At 60.5% G+C, this 20,700-nt stretch overlaps 1 long non-coding RNA gene across 1 annotated transcript; it reads right to left on the bottom strand.

Moving 5' to 3' along the window:
* Nucleotides 1-6,870: 6,870 nt before the first annotated feature.
* On the bottom strand, nt 6,871-17,925 carry LOC125618935. The gene is made up of 2 exons (XR_007350311.1): nt 17,203-17,925; nt 6,871-17,121 (listed from the first exon to the last, which is right to left on the bottom strand). It is a non-coding gene; the product is annotated as an uncharacterized LOC125618935 (long non-coding RNA).
* Between the last annotated feature and the right edge of the window lie 2,775 nt (nt 17,926-20,700).

The raw sequence follows: 20,700 nt of genomic DNA, 5'->3' as shown, positions 1-20,700 counted from the left end.
GCTTCGGGGTGTGGCCTGCGGCTGCCCGTGGAAGACGTGCTGGCTGTGGTTCCCTTAACAGCAGTCTCTGAGCCAGGGCCAGAGATGACGAAGGCAGGCAGAGGGATGGGACTCCGTCCAGGCACACGTCACCCTGCCGCGTCCTGCCAGCACTCAGTGCAGCCCAGTGGATTGTTCAGCAGACAGACCCAGGCAGGAGGGCAGGCTGTAGCAGGCCAGCTGAAGGGCAGGCAGGACTCGGGTTGAGGATGTCCAGGCTCTAGGGCCCCATACAGGACAAGCCTTGCCCTGCCTCCTGGACACTGCCTGGTCCACATGCTGGTGCCCAAGGCCCTTGTAATGCAGAGCCTGGCGGGGCTGCCCATGACCTTGGAGGGGTCCTCTGCCCTGGGACGAGGTGCATGGCCTTCCAGTTGGGCAGCTGTGGAGGACAGGGGCCAGCTCCCTATAGCATTACTGCCCAGAGGTCTGTCTTCCCACCTGACCCCAAGTTCCTGGGGCAGGTGCCCCAGGAGGAAATAAGGCTGGGCTTTCCCACCGTTCCCATGGGGGCTCCGGAAAGAGATTGGGCCACGGCTCAGACAGACCCAGTCAGGGGAGGACTGCACCATCTTTGTCCCCTAGGTCCCTCAAACACCAATGAGGGGCTGGCCCTGGGGGCGGACAGGAGGACTGGGACTCAAATGTCCAGATTCTTAAGAGGCCCGCCCACCCCTTCGGACCTTGCCCTTGAACCCTTCACTAGGATGTTTCCGAGAGCACAGAGAATCCCAAGAGCCAAGAGTCTGGACCCTTCCCTGCAAAATCCAGGGTCTGCAGGGCTGGCAGGCTCCCTGGGGAGAGAGGTCACAGCCTGCCACCGAGAAGAGCCGGGGAAGCCCCTGTGGGCTGTGTGAACTGGGCCCAAGGAAGGGCCAGAGCTGGGCTGCCCATGTGTGGCACTGGCTGTCCCTCTGAAGACGCCTGGCTCTCTGAGCTAAGTGGTGGCCTCTGCACGGTTTTGCTGACCGACCTCAGGTCCCACAGGAGTGTCATGCTATCCCGAGCAGAAAACTGCCTCACTCCAGGTGGGACTGACTGGTGTCGGGGCCTGGAGTCCCCACAGCCCAGAGTGGAGAGGGACAAGGACAATCCAAAGAGGAGCGTCAACCTTTCCTGACCTCCCTCAGACGGGCCAGGCTGGCCATCAGGAGACCTGTAAATGGTGCAGCCCAGCCCCAGGGAGCTTGAGGGCAGGTTCTGACATGGCCTCACCCACAAGATCAGGGCCTGCAGGAGCCAGGACTCACTCAGAGCCATTCACACTGTCCCCACAGGCATCATTTGGACGGGGACTGTGCCCCTGGGCTGCTGACCAGGCTCCTTGGCTAGGAGCCAGAGGGCCTGAGTGGCCCTGGTCAGTCTCCAGGGTACAGGCTGGAAGCAGGCTTTAGAGTGGAAGACGTCTGGCTCACGGGTCGAGGAGGACGACCACAGCTCAGGCCAGGCACGTGACCACGTTGCTCTGGACGCAACACAATAGGCAGCCTGGGGTGGGTCTCCCCTGCTCAGTTCCCCACCCAGGTCTTTGGTATTGGTGTTTCTACTGTGGGTGGCGCTGCCATCCCTGCCACAGCCCCCGGCACTCTCCTGTGTCCCGAGTCTGCTCTCCGCTGGTGTCCCTGCCCGTCACTAGCTTCTCACTGAGTTCTAGGCGTTCTTTGTCACTGGGAATGCTAACTCTTTTAAAATACGTGTTTCATTCTGAAATCATCTCAGGCTTGGAAGCTGCAAAGCCGTAGAGACTCGGGTGCAGGTGGCCGGTGGGCAGGGCAGGGCACAGTGGACACCTGTGGTGGGCTCTGGCAGAGCCGTGGCCTCATCCACTTGCCCCGTGGCAGGGAGCCTCCTCCCCGAGCACGTTTAGTCCTCACCTGCCGCTGGCCTCCAGTCCGCAGCAGGCGGGCCCTGCTTGGTCGTCCTGGTCACTGCTGCTCTCGAGGCTGTTGGCCAGTTACTGCACAAAGCGTCCCTCGATTCAGATTCACTAATCGTCTCTCGTCATCGCATTCAGGTTACCCAGAGGCTCCTGGAGGCTGTCCCGGCTGGCGAGGCTGGCCGACCCTGGCCCCACACCTGCCGTGCCTGGTGCTGAAGAGGTCTGGTGGGAACCCGCGGCTGGTCCCCAACCCCCTCGCGCCCCCTCGTCCCTCCTTGTCCCTCCTTGAACCCCCTTGTCCATCCTCGTCCCTCCTCGTCGCTCCTCACCCTCCCATTTCCCCTCACTCCCCTCGCCCCCCTCGTCTCCCCTTGCCCTCATCCCCCTCGTCCCCCCTCCCCCCTGGTCCCCCCTCGTCCCCCTCGCCCCCCTCGCCCCCCTGGTCCCCCCACACTCTGGCTCCTGTCATTGCCGTCTGTCTGGGGCAGTCGCCGTGCCGCTCCCTCCCGGGCTCACAGCCCCCTCCGCCTTCGTTAGTGGGACTTCTGTTGTGAGGAAGGGGTTTCTTCTCCTGCCCCCACCGGTCCCCTGGTGGCTTACTTGGGCCAGTGGACTTGTGGGCTCTTGCTCTGTTCTCACGCTGGCCCCGAGAGCCCCTGGGTCTTGCGTGCAGTGGAGGAGGGTGCTGCCCATGTTGGCTGAGGGTGTTGCCGAAGGCGTCTTTCCCAGGAACTGCTGCTTCCTGGACAGGGTGGCTGTGGGTGGGGGCTGGTGGTGTCCCCCAGCAAAGGCCTGGCGGGAGGGGTCCCACAGAGCCAGCCCAAGGAGACCCGGGAGGGGCCGGTGCAGGAGGAACCCAGCTGTCCACACCACCCCCGGCCCTGGCTCCTCCCCTGGTCGCTGAGACTACTTCCTGCTGCTTGTGTTTGGGCAAAACATGCAAGAAAAGGGCAGGTGGGTGTCCGGGCGGGAAGGCCTGAAGCTCGGGCCCTCTGTCTCTCAGAGATGCTTGGACTCGAGGCCATCCTGGGGCTCTCTCCACCCAGCAGCCGCGTGGTGACCTGGGCCAGGTGGGGCAGCCACTCTGGGACCCCCAAGAGGGTCTGGAGGGAGCGGAGCCTCGTCCCAAGGGGTAGAAGGGCATGTGCCCTCATGGGAGAGGCCTTCCAGGTGCAGGGCCAATGCCAGGGTCCAGCTACTCCCCAGCCTCATGCCCTGTGCCCCTGAGAACATGGGCAGAACCACCCCAGCTGGCCCACTCCCCAGAGCTTCCCTGGCAACGACGCCTCTGGCAGGAGCAAGTAGCAAAGTGACCTCACCATGTGCTGAAGGACAGAGCCATTGTCACAATGCCCCTGTCCAGGAAGGCAAGTGGGATGTTGTCCACGGCCAGTGACAGATGTTTGTTGCTGTGGGGCCTGTTTGACAGAGACAGTGAAGGCCAGAGAGACAAATGTCCACCTTTGCCCAGCCAGAGCCACTGGCTGCAGGGCAAGGGAACTGCGTGCACGGAGCCAGAGGACATCCAGTCTAGGCCCTGTGGGCAGAGGTCCAGGGCTTGCGCTCACTGCTGTCCTTCTTCTCATGCCACTGAACAGTCCTGAGAAAGGCAGGAGGACAGAGGTGTGTGGGACGCTGTAGGACAAGGGACCAGGTCTGCACAGGTCCTTGGGAACAGTGCCCCATGCTCTCTGCAAACCGAATCTCCAGGGAAAGTTCTAGACAGCCAGGAAAAGCACTTGTGGGTTTTATAACAGAGGACAATGGCCACGGAGCATTTCCCAGCAGAGCACATGGGTAGGTGAATCGGCGCCAAAGTCAGGTGTTTCTGGCAGCCCTCTGGAGGGGACTCACGACAGGGGTCACCAACACCAGAAGTCACATGCCCAGCCCTCCTCGCTGGGGATGCTGCCTGAGAGGGGTGCCCTAGGCCTGGAGGAGCCCCTGTGACAGAGTCTTGAGGTCCTGAGCAGCCTCCCTTCCTGGGACCTGCAGCAGCCCTCTGCAGGGACGCCCTCCTTCTTGGCAGGAGGGGAGTCCAGCCAGAGCACGGTCCTGCCTGATGGAGCCCTGGGTACGGACACAGAAAAGCCAGGATGATGAGCCTCCGTGTGGCCCTGCTGGGAGCAGCAACCAGTGCCCCCAACTGCCCTGACCAGAGCAGTAGCCAAAGTGGCGGGGAATGGGCCTGGGCTCAGCTGGGCTGGCAGCGTGTGGTGAACCTTGGCACAGCCCATTATCCCTCTGGGCTAATGGCCTGGAGTAGTGGCTGTGGCCAGGCTCCACCCACAGGTCCGCTCTTTCTGGGCTGTGTGCTGCTTTTGAAAGGATGGCACACATCACTGGTGGGGCACAAGATGGCGCAGCCACCCTGGCCCTGGGGTGAAGATGTGAACGGAGAAGCAGCTGTGACATCGCACCCAGTGGGAGACAGCGCAGAAGCCCAAAGCAGCGAGTCTTTGGAGACGCAGCCCAGAAGGTCAGGATAGCTGAGCTGAGCCAGAGCAGACAGAACTGACCCGGAGAACATGCAGCAGAATTGTGTTTCTATAAAATTCTGCAAATTGTGAATTACGCACAGTGGCAGAAAGCACCTGGGGCTTCCTGGAGAGCGGGGAGAGGGACAGAGGGAGGTTGGGGAACAAAGGGCAGGAGGAAGCATCTGGGGTGGTGGGTGCTCACCTCCCTGTCGTGGTGATGATTTCGTGGGTATGGACTTGTGCCCAAATTTAGCAATCTGCACTCTTCAAGCATGTGCCTTCGCGTGCCAAGTGTACCACAGCAGAGCTGGTTGAGATGCTTGAAGCAAAGTTCAAAGTAATGCAAAATGGACCTCGTCTTGGAAAATGAGAGGCCCCTGGTGATGCTGGGTCTTGAGAGCTTGTTTGGAGGTTCTAATGGGAGCACAGCTACTTGCATACCCTTGACGGAAGAATGGTCCTCCTCTATCGGAGAAAGTTCCTCCCCCACCCAGTGCGCAGCCTCGTGAGGGACGCACATGAGCGATGAGGGAGGAAGGGGGCACCCGCCTAGCCAGCCAGATCAGCCTCATCAACCCTGGCAGCCCATGGGGTGACAGATGTTGCAGCCAAATCGCCCTCACATCCAACACTACATTCAGGAGAAGTGTGTGAGTATGTGCAGAGTGGGTGGTTGGGCTAATCTGGGTGGGGCTGGACTGGGCATGGCTTACTACACTGGATTAATCTCATTGCACTAATCTGGGTGGCTTGCCGGCCTGGGCTTGGTAAACTGGGACGGGCGTGGCTCACTGCCCTGGGCGATCGACTGCAGTGGGTGTGGCTTAACATCATGGGTGTGGCTTATCGCCGTGGGTGTGGCTGACTAGAGCGGGCGTGGCTCACTGAGCTGGGCATGGCTGCCCTGGGCCAGGCTGAACTGGTCTAGTCTAGGCACACATGCAGCCTCCTTTGTGTGGCACCCACTGCCCCCGTGTCCACCATTCCGTGGAGGAGTACACCTGCCCAGTCCCACTGCCTTTGCATATTGTCCCTTTCTTCACTGGGGTACTGCCTGGTGCCTGCACATGTTTTAGTCCAATGGAACTAAGAGATTCTCAGACCCTTAGTAATGGAACCCTCGGCCAATCTCCATTTTCTGTACATGCTTGATGCACTGAAAATGGATAAAAAGAGAGTTTCTCTGGTTACAGGCCAGGAGGGGACGGGTCTGTCCCTCCTGCCCACCCTTCAGCCCCCTCAGCCAGTGGCCCTGAAGCACTTATAGGCCCTTGGCTTGCACAGCAGGGACTCTCTGGTGGCAGGGAGCAGGCCTTGCCCTGGCCCAGGCCACTGGGAAAATTTGGGGCCTGGGGAATCTCTGGGCTCCTCTTCACAGACGCCACTGGAGAAGGGAGAGGCCCTGAGGAGAGATCTGCAGCCCCGTCACCTCATTCCTCCCTGCTGGAGTCACCAAGATGGCCTTGGGAGACTGGTCAGTGCCTGGCAGACACCCCAGGTACCTTCCCATCTGGGACCACAATGCTTTCAACCAGGAGCATTTTAGGAATGGGGAGGAGACATTCATTGGTGGCCATCCCCTTACTGTGCCTAACCCTCAAGGTTTGGAGTGCGGCACCCCATGGGACCCAATCTGGAGGTACTGGGGAGAAGACAGCCTTGGCATGGCCAGAGCCCAGCTCGGCCTAGCAGACTGAAAGGCCACCCACCTGCCTGTAGCAGTGCATACCGTTCTCAATGCTCAGGGACATTTGAAAGACAAGCAGGTGCTGGGCCACTGGACACATCTCAGTGTGTTTTAAAGAATGCAAGTCACACAGAGTTCCTTGACCATGATGGGATTAAATTAGACACCAATAGCAGAAGGGACACAGAAAATCCTGAAACAGGAAGCAAGTAGACCACTCACTTCTGGGTAATGCGTGCGGTAGGAGGGAGAGGCAGAAGGTCAGGAGGTAGACTGCAGTGTTACCTTCAGTGTGGTGAGGCCAGCAGGCCAGAGATGCCACCACCACGAGGCAGTGTGTCACTCACGGTTCAAGAGTAGGGGGCAGGCCACACCTGGGGAAGGGCCCACAGGGGCACTAGGTGGCCAGGACACAGGGGCAGCAAGGAGCCTGGCAAGAGCCTTTGCAGTAGTGTCTGCAGGAAGGAGCAGGCAGGGTGAGCGAGCTGCTCAGGACTGGCCAGTGGGAATGAGTCCAGCTGGCCCCAGGAGAGGAGCCCGGCCTGGGCCATGAGGGCAGGTAGATGTGTGGGGGCCCCACAGAGGACGGAGGGTGTGAGGCTGGGGGGTTGGTTTGCACATGAAGGGTGTGCTGGAGGCCAATCCAATTGTCACTAGGCATCAGCCAGCCTGCAAGGGTCAGCAAGGTCCCATATGTCAAAGCACCAGCTACACAATTAATACAGAGTGAAATTAGAAAATATTTTTGATTCAATGAAAATTAAAACATACCAAAATCTATGGGGTGCAGGTAAAGCAGCACTTAGGAGACACTTTATAGCACTAATTGCTTACACGAGAAAAGGTAAAAGGTCACAAATTCTCTAAACCAGGAGTCAGCCAACCACAACCCACAGACCAGATCTGGCCCATCCTGTCTACAAAAACACAGCTTTGTTGGAAGACAGCCACACCTTTCCATTCACACGCTCTCTACAGTGGCTCCAGCCTAGGGCAGCAGAGTCAGTGGCCGTGACAGACAGACACCAAGTGGCCGTGACAGACACCAAGTGGCTCACAGCCCCAAAGTGTTCAGTGTGCTGAGCAGGACATGAGCACCACCCTAATAACCTTGTAAATTAAACCCAATGCAAGCAGAAAATAGGAAATACCAAAGAGCAGAGAAGATGGCAATTAAATAGAAAACCAATCAACTCAAGATCTTTGAGATCAATAAACTCCCCACCAGACTGATCAGGAAACTACGAGAGGGGCTGGGCTGGGGCTCAGCGGTGAGCACTCGCCTAGCTCGGGCAAGGCCCTGGGTTCAATCCTCAGCACCACATAAAAATAAATAAATTAATTAAAGATACTGTATCCAACTACAACTAAAAAATAAATATTTAAAAAAATATGTATTTAAAAGAGAAAGAAACTAAGAGAGGACATGCACGTTACAATATGGAAATTGAAAGGGACATGGCTCAGACTGCAGACCTGTAGAGCAGAAGAGGATACTGTGTTTGAGTTTTGGTTGTGCACTCAGCCCTTGAGAAGCAGGGTACAGAAGCCTAGGACACTGAGAGCTGTTATCTGAGGTGGTTCCACTCTCCTCGGGCCTCCCGTGTCTGCCAGGAAATCTGCAGTCATGGGGACATCTTCTGTGTGAAGGAATGCATGTGTTTTCTCAGCTGCCTTCAGGAGGTTTTCTGTGGCTCAATGATGAGGTTTGGGAGGGCGGTTTTCCTTGCCGGGCTCACGGAGTTCTGGATGTTAAAGTGACGTCTTCTCGCTCACTGGGGATGCTCTGGGGTTATCCTTTCAAATAACCTTCTGCCCCAATCTTGCTCCTCTTTCTGGAGCCCAACATGGGCTGGATTTTGATGGTGCATCTGGCCCCTGAGGCTTGCTCACCTACTTCTATCTCCTCTTCAGATCAGGTACCGATCTTCAAGTTCATGGGCTTTTCTCTTTTGTCTCTGTTCTGCTATTGAACTCATCAGTGAATATTTTACTGCAGATATTGTGGGGGTTTTTAGTTCTAAAATACTCATTTCTTATATTTCCTATTTCTCTGCTGAGAATTCTTCATTTCATATTGCATTCATTCATCAGTGTGAGTGTGAGTGTGTGTGTATGTGTGTGTGTGTGCATGAGTGTGTGTATGTGTGTGTGTGAGTGTGTGTGTGAGTGTGTATGTGTGTGAGAGAGTGTGTGTGAGTGTGTGTGTGTGTGTGTGTAGAGCGCATACTACCTCACAAAGTGCAGCCGTGACCGCTGCGGTCAGTGTCTGGGTTGCTCTGGGCTGCCATCTTGTCATTGCCTTTCCTCTTGAGGTGGTCATGTCTCCTAGCTCTGTTTGTTGGGTAGTTTTGTTTCATAGCCTGGACACTGTGGGTATCATGCTGCACAGACTCTGGTCCTGTCCTATCTTCTAGAGAATGCTGATGCGTGGTTGGGACAGCCAGGTCACCTGAATTCTATCACCTCTGTGGTGCTGGCTCAAACTCCAGATGAGTTCTCAGAGCTTTGCTGGGCTGTTGGTCCCACCAGGGGGCTTGCCTGGGTCCTACTCAGAACCTGTCTGGCTCTCTCCCTCCCAGGACCCCCCAATCCTTTTCCTGCCGCTTCTGGCCAGGAAAATAGGGCTCCGTCCTAATATTCTCCCCTGGTGCTGTGACCTAGATGGGGCTCCCCCTGCAGCAAAGCCACAAGCAAAACACCTGAAATCAGTGCGGCTGCTCTGCTGAGTTCCACCCCCCCCCCACCCCCCCATCTGCTCAGAAGCTGTTTGTGACGTCCCCAGACCCTGCTCAGAGTTAGTGGCTCCGAGGGTCGGCCAGAACCAGAGCCTGTGCACAAGACACCCCCTCTTTGGCTCCTGCAGGGTCCCTGGTGGAGAGCTTCATGAGCCACAAGAGCGAGTGTGGCCCTCGGCTCTGTGCCAGGCAGGAGGCAGTGCCCAGCCTGGGAGCTGGGAGGGCCATGAGCAGCTGGGCTCTGACTGTGCTGTCCTCTGTCAGGTGGGGGAAGCTGGGGCTGGACGCCAGGCCAGGGAGAGCAAGACGCACATGCCACACGTCAACATGATGACTTCCTCCTGTGCCGCAATGGGGTGACGCCCTCAGGTGCAGGGGGAGGGGGCTGCTAGCCCACTACATCCTGGACAGTGGCGAGAAGGGCACCTCCCTCAGGACCAGGTCCCTGCCATGGTCACAGGAGATGTGCCAGTGGAGGCACAGCTGGCTGGGGCTTGGTGGGGGTGGACCGGGCCCCTCTAGCGTTACTGAGCTCCGCCTCAGCAGCAAAGTCCTTGTCAGACCCAGTCTCCTCCACGCTCCAACCCAGAGGGATGATTGATGGCGGAGCGGATGAGCTCAGAGTCGGCGCAGGCAGTCTGGCCGGACAGCGGTGGGTGACTCAACCCAGAGGGAGAGTCGGGAACCGGAGGCACCCTGCCCACATCCGCCATCAGGCACCAGCAGGAAGGCTTGCGAGCACTGTGACAGCTTAATGGCCTTTGGTTAAAGCATCCACGGATGTGCTGGTCAGGGAGAGGCTCTGAGCTGCACTGGCTCTGTGCTGGCCACCCCAGCCCAGGCTGCTGGGCCAAGACAGGAGATAAAGTGGCCATCAGTTCCAGTGCCTCAGCTCCAGTGCCTGCCCAGCCCTCGGGGGACAGTAGGCACCCTGGGTAGGGGAACATGAATCAGGCAGCGGTGCTCAACCTGGCCTCTCCTCCGCCTGCCTGTTCACAGAGCTGCCCATCTTCCCACAGGACCCCCAGGACTGAGCAGAAGGCACTGGGAAGCACAGGGCAGGCAGAGCAGGGCCTTGGGGCCCACCCTGCACTCAAGTCGCCATGTCCTCCCAGAAGCTGCATCCCTTGGTTTGGGGAGAAAGGCTGAAGCATGTCCCAAAGGGACCAGACCAGGACAAGCAGCCCTGGGCCAGGCACCCTAAGGGGTGGGAGACTGCGGGGAGGACAGAGCACAACGCGGGGTCTTCAGCCCCGTCAGCAGAGCTACTGCTTGCCCTGGGTTCCTACCCCAGCTCCTCACGTCTGAGCTCAGGGCCTGAGCCTCCAGCTCTGTCCTGCTTACCAGAGATCCCAGGGGCAGCTCCAGTGTCCTCCCCAGGGGGTGGGCAGGCCACCACCACTTCCCTGATGAGGACCCAGAGCCTGGAGTGGAGCAGCCCTGCCCAGGGCCCTGCACACCTGTGTGCACACCTGTGTGCACACCTGCCCATCAAGCAGCCCTCTGGGGAGGGGCCTGTGGGCACACTGCCTCTCCCCACCACCTGAGCTGTTTCTCTCTGTTGAGCGATGCCCACCTCAGGCCTAGGGACTCACAGGCCACTTGGTCAGGCAGCGGTGCTCAAGCTGGCCTCCCCTCCACCTGTTCACAGAGCTGCCCACATCTGAGCTCAGGGCCTGAGCTCAGCGTGATGGGTGGACATGGACCGGCACCGTAGCTTTGATGTTGAGACGGCCTGGGCAGGAAGAGCTGACCCAGAGCCTGTCCCCTACTGAGCAGGACCCTGGCCCCAGCGAAGGCTCTGGCCTGGAAGCCTCCTCAGTGTCACGAGTGGCTTCTCCCAGCTGTCCCCCAGCCAGGATCCCAGCCCCTTCCACCCTGCTGTCACAGGCTGGGGGCCACAGGGCCACTGTGTCTGTTGCTGTCCAGCTAATATCAAGCCATCTGGCGTGCTCCTTAAATGGCATTCCGGGGAGCAGCAGGCTGTCACCTCCGAACACAAGCTTCTGATGGATTGTAACCGGCCTCACGCAGAGGGTGGTCCCAGGCTTCTCGCCCATATCGCAGATGAGACTCAGAAGGCACTGTCACTCAGCCCCGGGTGGGGCCTGCCTGCGGACCAGGCCAGACCCACTCCTCTCTATCACCTCTCGCCTGGAAGCGACGGCAGCCTGTGTCACCACCTCCCGCGCTCCCTTCTGAGCGCAGGCTGAGCAGCTCGTAAAGCTCAGGAAGACACCTGCTTGTCACCCGCTCTCAGGCCATCAGGGCTCGATGCCCTGGGCCAGGAGGAGCTGTGTCTGCTGTGCTCCGGAGGAGGTGGCAGTCCCTGTTTTGCTCGGGGACCCCCGTGATTCAGACAGGGCTGGCGGGCTGTGGGTAGCCCAGGGTTGGGCGCGTGGTGCTGGAGGTGGGTGAGAGGCTCCTCCCGCAGGGCTGGGACACCAGAGACAGGGGCCCCCAGGTCCAGAAGACCACAGGAGGGTGCAGAGAGGCAGTATGGAGGGCTGTGGCAGGGACCCTGGGGACGGGGTGGAGCTGCCCCAGGACGCAGGCCGGGGCTCCTTGGTCTCCTGACGACAGGCCTGTGGAACGAGGGCGCGGCCATCAGGGCCAGGAGGCAGGCTCAGCGCAGCGGCTGCAGGAGGCCCCCTGTGGACCAGGCCAGCTCCTCCTCACCAATCCCAGGGCCAGAGGATAAAGGGAGCCGGGGACACCCAGAAGACCCACAGGACCAGCAGAGCCCCAGGGTGGCAATGCCGGGCGTCCGCCACCCCCCAGGACGCAGGGCTCAGGCAGCCATCCAGGAGGAGGAGGGGGCTGTGAGCACCCACCGCAGGGCAGCCAGAGGGGCCACTGGCTTTCTCTAGCTCACCCTCGGGCAGGGCCCAGGGACGGGTCTCAGGGCAAATGGGGCTCTGGTCCCGGCCCTCAGAGCAAGGGGCCTCCTCAGAGGGGCTGCCTCCACTGCAACAGTCCCCCTCATGCAGCCTGGCAAGAGCCGTGAGAGGAGACAGGCCCAACAGGAGGGCTTCCTGGAGGAGGTGACGTCTGAGCTGACCCGGGAGGGAGGAGCAGGGTGTGGGAGTGGTGTGGCCAGAAGGGACACCAGGGGACAGCAGCAGTCCCTGGAAGCATGTCCTTCTCTTTCTGCATCCCTGGGTCAGTTGGGGTGGGGGTGGCCCACCAGCCCCAGGCCGCGGGTGTCCCAGCAGGGCCAGCTCTTCTCCTGACAGTGACGCAGCACAGCCTTTGCACAGTCACCACTGCAAAATCCTGTTGGCCAACGGGAGTCACGAGCCAAGTGCACGCTGGGGACCAGGACAGAGGCTCTTCCACCACGAGGTCCCAGGTGAGGGGTGGAAACGTGATGTCCTGCCATGGAGGGCGGGGCTACGGCCAGGAGTGGGGCCAGGGCTGCCTCGTCCTCTCCCCAGTGACTCAGGGAAGCACCCACCAGCTCCACCGTGGGTTCAGGGGGTCCCACGAGGGTGGTGCTGGGCGTGGAGTCATGGGCAGTCTTCACCCGTCACTCTACAGCCTGCTTCCCGGGGCGTGCCAGGCATCAGAGCAGACCCGGCCACGGCACCAGGAACAGCCGCAGGAGGAGGCGCAGCCCCAGCCAAGAGGCCACAGAAGGACCAGGCCTGACTCCCCAGGGACCACAGGAGGGTCAGGATGCCCTGGCCAGGTCTGCAGGAGCCCAGCCAGGCCGAGCACACACGGGCTCAGCCACCTCCTTCCTGCCTGCCCCCAGGCCCAGCCCCAGCAGCCCCGCCAGCAAGCCTCGTTCCAGTAATCCACACGATGATGCCACATAAAAAGATTGCTTTCCCGGAAAACTGCTGACACTCGGGTCTGGGAAAGAGAGGGCTTACGAGAGATGGGCTCCCAATCCATACAGGGCTCGACGCTCAGACCTTAATCAATCTGCATCCCTCGGAGCTAAAAGAGTTGTGATTTATGAAATCCACAAGTCAGATCTCTCTGTCCCCCCTGTATTACCAACAGCAAAGAGGAGCTCTCTCCTGACAGCCCCCGCCCCCCGCCACTTTGAGACCCTCCTAGGGACATGCGTGGGGTCCCAGCCCTCACACACTGGCCACAAATGGGACACAGGCAAAGAAGCACCTGCTTCTCCCGAGGGCCCAGGACTCAGGAGCTTCTAGCTCAAAGCAAAGGGCAGGACAGGCAGCTGGTCAGTCTCTCCCTGGCCTGCAGACTTACTTTTCTGCCCCTGCTGCTTGTGTCCTGGGGGTCACTTCAACTAACTTCTCCTGAATCCTCTTGCAAACCTGTGGGCACCTGGACTTCCTGGCAAACCTGGGGGCCAGGGAGGACGGCCCCAACAGGTGGGAGAACCAAACACTCAAAACCGGGCAGAGGGTAGATTCTATGTCCCGTGTGCCTTATGACAATAAAACCAAATCAATGTTTTAACAACAAAAACCCAACCAAGACCCCCTCTGCCAGCTGTGTGTGGGGGTGCTGGTCAGCATGAACTCGGGAAGGGGGGCACTGCACCCAGCCCTCCCACTCACCAGCTGGGTCTCGGGACCCTGCCTCTGCTCCGGGAGCCTGCGCGGCCGAGGAAGAGCTGCCGGCTCGGGGGCTTGTTGTGAGGATCAGAATCAGGGTACATCCAGACAGGGCGTCCCTTCTGCCACAGCTGTTAGGGTTCCTTCAAGTCCCGCCCAGCCTCGGGCTTGCCAGACTCCGGCTGCCGAGGGCCACAGTTCTGTTCTGAACCTGTGAGTTCAGGGTGCAGGCGGGACCTGAGGGACTGCTCAGCTCAGGCTGCTCCTGGGGGACTTGGCCGCGTGCATCTCACCTGCAGACCAGACCCCGCTAGTCAATGGGGCTGTCACTGTCGGCAAACAGGAGCCCTCAGGTGAGGGACAGAACCAGATGGGAACAAGACCTGAAACTCACAGAAGGACCTTGCCCTGTGGGGTTCCCCGCCTCGGTGGGCAGAGCACTTTAGGGCAGGTGTGTGAGGCACCCTGGCTCAAAGCTCCAGGGCTGAGCCAGATGAACCAGGGTGTGGGTTGGGCTCGGGGGAGTGGGATGCGGAGGGCTCTGAGCTGAGCCTATGGGGGTCGCAGACTCGGGCCTTCAGACTTGCATGGATGCAGCTAAGTCTGCAGCTCCCGGCCACCCCTGGGAGCCCACCCCCATGGGCCTGGGTGGGGACAGAATCTGCCTTTGAAACTAGTCCCCATCCCACCCAGAGATGCCAGGGCAGGAGTCCCAGCTGGGAAGACACGACCCCAGACCCCAGCCACACTAGTGTCCAGAGGGGACCTGTCCACCAGGCCGCCAGCCTGGGAGCAGGGCCCCAGAGCAACCCCGAGTGGCCAGCCAGTGGGAAGCAGGGAAAGGGACTCATGCCTATGGCTCCCCCAGGCACTTGAGCACCTGCCACACTAGGGCCTCCCCAGCCTTGCACCCGGCGCCACCCCCACCTACCCAGGGCCTGCAGGAGGATGCCGAGGCCCAGCTCCCCTCCAGGCTAGCTTTCTGGGACCTTAGGGTACCCAGCCAGGGCGGTGGGGGACACAGCCAATCCGAGACCTCCTGGCTCCTCTGGCTCAGGGGAGTCCCAGTCTCCGGAAGTTTCAGTGCACGCAGTGGGACACCTTGGCCTCTCCCTAGGCCTGGCTGGGCTCAGCTGGGGCACTGCCGCCCTCTGCTGGCTCAGAGAGGCACTGCCTCAGGGACTCCAATGAGGGCCCTAACGAGGCTCAGGCTTGACCAGATCCCACAAAGCATTGCCCAGAGGCTAGTGACAGGGACTCGAGGACTTCACAGGGTCCAACACCAGCAGAAAGGGAGTGAGACCCCTGCCAGGATCAGCCCCTAGGCTCTCTGAGCTGCCGGGTACCCCGGGTTCTCAGGACACAAGTGGAAAACTTCAGAAGGTGTTAGCAGAGACAGAGACTTTAGAGTCCAGCTCCTTCATTTTCCAGCCAGGAGAACTGAGGCCTCGAGGAGTCAAGGACCTAGATGAGGGCTGGCTCAGGGCTCTGGAGCCGCCAGCAGTCCGCCCCATGCTCACCCCAGGCCCCTGAGGCCACCCTCGGGAGACGTGGACCCAGGCTACAGTACACAGAGGGGCAGTGGGCCGGGGAGGGGCGTGACCCTGAGGCAGGGAGTTTCAGTCCTTGTCCTGTCTGAATGGCTATAAGGTCTGCGTGGCCCATGGGATGCACAGGATGCCCCCATGACCCCGACCCCACAGGCCAGCCTGCCAACCCTGGAACCCAAGCTCCTGGCCTTGGTACACCATTTCTTAGCCGCTCAAACAAAGCCGGACAGGAAGTGTGCCAGTTTTGCCTTCAGGGTCCCTGTTCTCAGCCTTGGGCTCTGGCTGACCATGAGAGCACCCGGGGGCTTTCAGAAAGGAAGGCCCGGCCTCCTCCAGGGCACACGCTGCCCACTGCTTCTACATGGAGGCCACTGGGCCAGTTTTAACACAGGCTTCAGAGGGGGCACCTGTGGGAGTCCTTGGTCCCTGTTGCCGGGCTGACCAAGCGGGCTCACAGAGAGACGAGTCCCTAGTGTGTGGCGCAGCTGCTGAGTGGCATGCAGCAGAAGCAAGGCCCGAGGACCCACAGCCAGAGCCGGGAGGGAAGCGCCAGGGCTGGATCCTGCTTCCCGTCAGGTTTTCATGTCAGCAGACTGTTTGGGCCAGACTCCAGCATGCTCAGGGTGCTGCACAATCCTGGACCAGAGACGGTGGGCCGAGTCTCATTTGGTGACGATGTGAGGCCCACGAGTTCGATGCACACAGAACCAACCAGAGTCAAGAAAAGACTCCTCTAACAGACCCTGAGGGGGCAGCCTCCGCAGCTGGCCCACCCGCAGCGGAACAGGCTCCTGCCAAGAGAATGGAGAACTGCTGGGCAGAAATGTTCTGTGTCCATGGCTCCAACCGACCAGGCTACCAGATGCCATCCCTGCAGTGGGGCTGCAGGTGCCCTCTCCCAGGTGGCCATGGAAGATGTTCCTACAGGCGTTCCCAGCGGGGGCCTGTGAGGCGCCAGCCACCAGCAGTCAGCTGGGGTCCTGTCCTGGGCCCTTCCTGTCCCGAGCAACCTACAAGCTGGCTCTCTGCCCCGCTGGCCTGTGCCCTGGGGCACTGCAGGTGCCTTGCTTTTCCTGGCCCCTCTCTCCTGGGCAGCAGGAATGCCTGTCACAAGGCTCGACAGGCCTGGACTGTGCCCTCATTGTTTACAGTGACCATAACGAACTGGGTGGGGCAAGGGCTGGGCCCCCGGTGCTCACCTTCCGTTCTTTCTCTTCTTGACAAGAATATGATCCATGCACAGGAGAATGTTTGCAGCACCCTGGGGTGAACTGGGACGGAGCAGCCAGGGATAGGGCAGGGAGGTGCCCGACAAGGAGAGGCGGGGCAAGGGGAGGACAGGGTGGACCTGCCACAAGGCCACCTGGAGTTCAGCATGGCCTGTCTGGTGAAATAGAGTTGGGAGCCCTCAGACGCTCAGTGGAGGGCTTGGGAGTCCCAAGGGGACTGAGGGGTCCTGAGGGTGACAACTGCAACGTCTGCTGTGCTGAGCTCACAGTGAGCCCCAGAACCCCCAAGCCAAAGCTCCGGGAACCAAGCCACGGGTGCCTGCCCTGTGCTGGGGACGGAGACCAGGAGCCTGGCCTGCTGGGCACGTGTTCTACCCCCGAGCCACTCCCGGCCATGGGGGCTTTGGAAGCGAGTAGTGTGAAGGCAGGACTGTACCTCAGGGCAGCGTGGAGGGGCAGGGGCAGACGCGTGGGTGGAAGGGTTCCACCTCACACAGGGAAAGGCCTGATACAGGGAGGACGTCAAACTCACGCTCCCTGTGGATTCGTGGTCCAGGTGATGAGGGCCTCCTCTCAGTGGCCAGTGACTTCAGAGGAAGCACCCAGTGTCCGTGCAATGGTGGTCACCTGCCCAGACTGGCTGCAGTGGACTGGAAGCTGGACGCAAGGCCCACGCTGCGTGGTCCACTGGTGTAAATGTGCTGAGCAGGCACACCTGCAGACAGGACCTGGGAGCCGAGTCAGCTCCAATGGCACGAGGCCACCCACAGCGAAGGCAGGGACGTCTGTGCGCTCTGGACACAGGTTTCCTCGACCAAACACACACGTGGGGGAAGGAGAGAAGTGAAGCAAGGAGACCTCAAGCCAGTTGAGACAGGGAGCACTGGGCCATGCACACCGAGGTGCCAGGAAGCCGCCCGGAGTCCTCGTCCTGCTGAGCGTGACGGCAGCACTGTGTGTTGTTTGGAGAGAGGTGCAGCTCTGCAGGAGGAGCAATCCCAGATCGGAGTCTGCTCCCTAATAATCTGGGTGGGCAGGGGCTGGGGTGGGCCCTGCACCTACCGGAGTGGATGCCCGCACACTCCTTCACTCGCGAGTGCTCAGTGTCTGCATTAGCACAAGCTGGGGCGCAGTGGCAAGAGCCACGTGGACTGGCCTGGTGTCCGCCAGTCCCAGGAGGCAGCCACCTGGGTCATCTCTGGCTGAGTTGCCTGCTTCCAGCTCCTCACGAGGCTGTGAAGACACTTGCCATTGTCCTTGCTCTTGAGTGTCAGAGCCACGTCCCTGCTGCACAGGACAGTAAAGTGGCCCTTTGTACCGCTGTGGTGTCCTCTCTCTTGGCCCCAGTGGCTCACACAGCTGGCTCCTCCTTGAGGTTCTGCCATCTCTGGAGAGCTGGGGGAAGCAGGAGACCAGGGGGTGAGCTGTACGAGGACCCAGAAGACTCGGTGCTTGTCCCCAGCTGGGATTTTCCACCTGCCTGCCCACATGACTCAGCCCAGCCGGATTGGGGGACGGCCCTGGCCCATTGCGCCCACTGCAGGAAGAAGGGTGGCGGCTCTGGGCCTTATCACTGGGCCGGACTTTTCCACTGTGACCCAGGGGCCTTCGGGCCTGCTGCTTGCCCAAAATAGACTTCCTGTGGGAGCCCTGTGGTCTGGGCTGAGAGCCAACAGCCCTCCACGTCAGCAACTCATGGGGACCTCTGTGCACCCTCCCCACAGCCCCAGAAGTAGGAGGGACGCAGGGTGGGGGGTTTGCAGATGGTGCACACAGGGCTGAGGGGTGAGGCTGACCACCACCTGACCTGGCCCTCAGTCACAGCCCTGCCCCCTGAACACCCAATGTGAACCTGGGAGAGCCCTGTCCACGCGGAGGACAGGGCTTTATCCAGGTGAAGAGTTACGGCCTTTCAAACGTTTCCACTCTCGCTCCCGTGACAGGCCACATTGACCCCACAGGACCTGCACTTCCTGAGCACAGGGGCGGGGCTCTGAGTAACCGTGTGGTCACCAGCCCCGAGAGGGAGATTGGACAAGAGCAGCCGGAACTGAGAGCAGTTAGGACCAGCAAGGCCCCGGGCCCAGGGGCTCCACGTCCCAGAATCCCCCAGGCAAAAGCCCCCTCAAGGAGGTGCCAGCTGCACACGCTGGCCTTCCTGCCCAAGGCCACCAGGGCCTCCCACATCTGACCCCAGGCACCCCCCAGAGCTCCAGGCGACAGGGACACTCAGGAGGGAGCAAGGCGGAGCCCCCATTTCAGGATGGAGGCCAGCCTCCCCTTGGCACCCCAGCTGGTGAGCAGGGCCCGTCCACTCTGTCCCCACAACACAAGGTGTCAGCTTGGTCTGTGGCCTTTCCTCAGGGCTCCAGCAGAGGCCCTGGGACTGGGAACCAAGGCCCAACCACCTCTGGGACAGGACCAGTGTCCCCCAGCTGTGTGGCTGGCACTGTGCATGGTGTCCCTCTCACCCCCCCCACACACACACAGGTACACATATCCGTCACACACACACTCACACGTGCACACACAGGCACGGTCACACCACTGAGGCTCCACACCCAGCACTCACGCTCCTCACCGCGGGGCCTGAGGGGTGCTTGCCAGTCTGCGCCTGGCTGTGAGCACCTCTCTGGGTGCCACCAAGTGGTGCCTTCAACCTTCAGGATCTTAGAATTTTGGTGCCCCCAACACAGCTCACTGGCAAAAGCACCTGGAGCCGAATGGTCACTTCTCAGGTTCTGGTGGCCACACCAAGAAAAGGGAAAGGCAATGTGACCTTCATCTTAGTATCTTTTACTGAAATCCAACATAGCTGTGTGCAGCAGCCACACCTGTGACCCTCCCGCGGGAGGCTGAGCAGGATGGCAAGTTCGAGGCCAGCCCGGGCAGCTTGGCAAGACCCTGTCCCCAAATAAAATGCAAAGGGCTGGGGAGACAGCTCAGTGGAAGAGCTTGCCTCACATGTGTGAAGCTGTGGGTCTAACACCCAGCACCAACAATGCATGATAGATCAAGAGAGCCAAAATATCATCTCTTTACCACGTGATCAATAGAAAGAATTACTAATGACAATTCTTATTTCCCTTTTTCTTCTGAGTCTCCAAAATCTGCTCACTTGAGTCAGTTTGGGCACTGAATTTTTATCAGAAATCCTCCACTGGACTTAGATTTCATGAAATCCAACAATGAAGTGCCCACCTAAGTCACCCAACACACTGGAATGTTTCTAACTGTGGAGCTGAGCACCAGTTTTAAATTTTAGATTCAAAATATCAATTTTGAAAGAAGAAAACACCTGGTTCAAGTCCCCAGAGCTCCATGGCCACCCTGGGCCGAGGCTGTTTGTAGGACGGAGCAGGTGGCCGTGGCCACCTCCACATGGAGTCGCCATGTGGGAGGGGTGGGCTGGGCCGTGGCCTGGTCACAGTCCCTACAGGCAGGCAGCCCTGGTGGGTCAGCAGCCGCAGCGGGGAGGACAAGGGCTGGGTCACAGATAAGCTCCGCTCCCTGGGGTGTCGCGCTGGCCGGCTGGCCTGTGGGTCCAGGCTCCCCAGGCCTCCCCTCCTCCCAGAGTCCTTTCCCACGATCCCTCCTGGGTTCCGCCATGGACACCATCTGGATGGCAAGGCCCATCGCAAGCCCAGCCCAGGCCCAAGTCCAGGCACAGCCCCGTCTGCTGCCTAGATGACCAGAAGAAAGTCAGTGACCACCCCGTGTCCAGGAGTGCCCTCCCACAGCCATCTCTGGCCTCCACCTGCCCTGGGATAATGACCAGAGGGGCCTCTGGGCCCACCCTGCATTGGCATCTCCCTGCCGCCGCCCTCTTTCCTGGTCCTGCGTGCGCAGCTCCGTCTGGGCCGGGTGTTGGCACAGCTGCTCACCAGGCCCAGCGCCCACTCTCCTCACCCTCCCTTCTCAGCTCGGAGCCGCTCTCAGGGAATCCCAGGCTCCATCCGGGCTGAGCCCTGTGGCAGCCGCACCTGAAGCTCCTATCACGGCTGAGGACTCAGGTCTGGGCTTGCAAGCCGTCCATCCGGCCTCTCCGAGCGCTCATCTTATCTGCTGGTATCCACAGTGCCACCGGCTGACCCTGCTGGGCTCTCCACATCCCGCACACGGTGGGGCGGGAGGAGCGCAGACCCTGCAGCAGGCCAGAGTCCCAGGCACACTCCTCTGCCCACAGCCGACCCTGTGTGAGAGGGAGGTGGACACACCCCACCTGGGCTGTGGCCTCACCCCACAGCCGGGACCCCAGGCCTCAGGTGCTGTCTGTGGAACAGGCGGAGGTGCCCTCGCTGTGCTGCCCACGGGCCCTCACCTGTCCACACCACCTGGGGGGGCGTGTGCTGGGGGTGAACAGGGCCGAGAGGCCCCACACGAGAGAGACCCCGAGGGGTCAGCCCACTCCCATCAAGGAGGAGCCGTGGGCAGGAGGGCTGAGACAGCTAGTGACGTCACGCCACAGTGGCCTCATCCCGCAGGCTGGAGTCACCATGAGGGCTGGGTGGGCTGGGGCAATGAAGTCACCATGCGGGCTGGGGGCAATGCTGTCATCAT

The sequence above is a fragment of the Marmota marmota genome, unplaced genomic scaffold (genome assembly GCF_001458135.2).
Source record: "Marmota marmota marmota unplaced genomic scaffold, marMar, whole genome shotgun sequence".
NCBI classification, from domain to species: Eukaryota; Metazoa; Chordata; class Mammalia; order Rodentia; family Sciuridae; genus Marmota; species Marmota marmota.
Note: the sequence above shows the minus strand (reverse complement) of the source record. Positions and strands in the feature narration are given on the sequence as shown.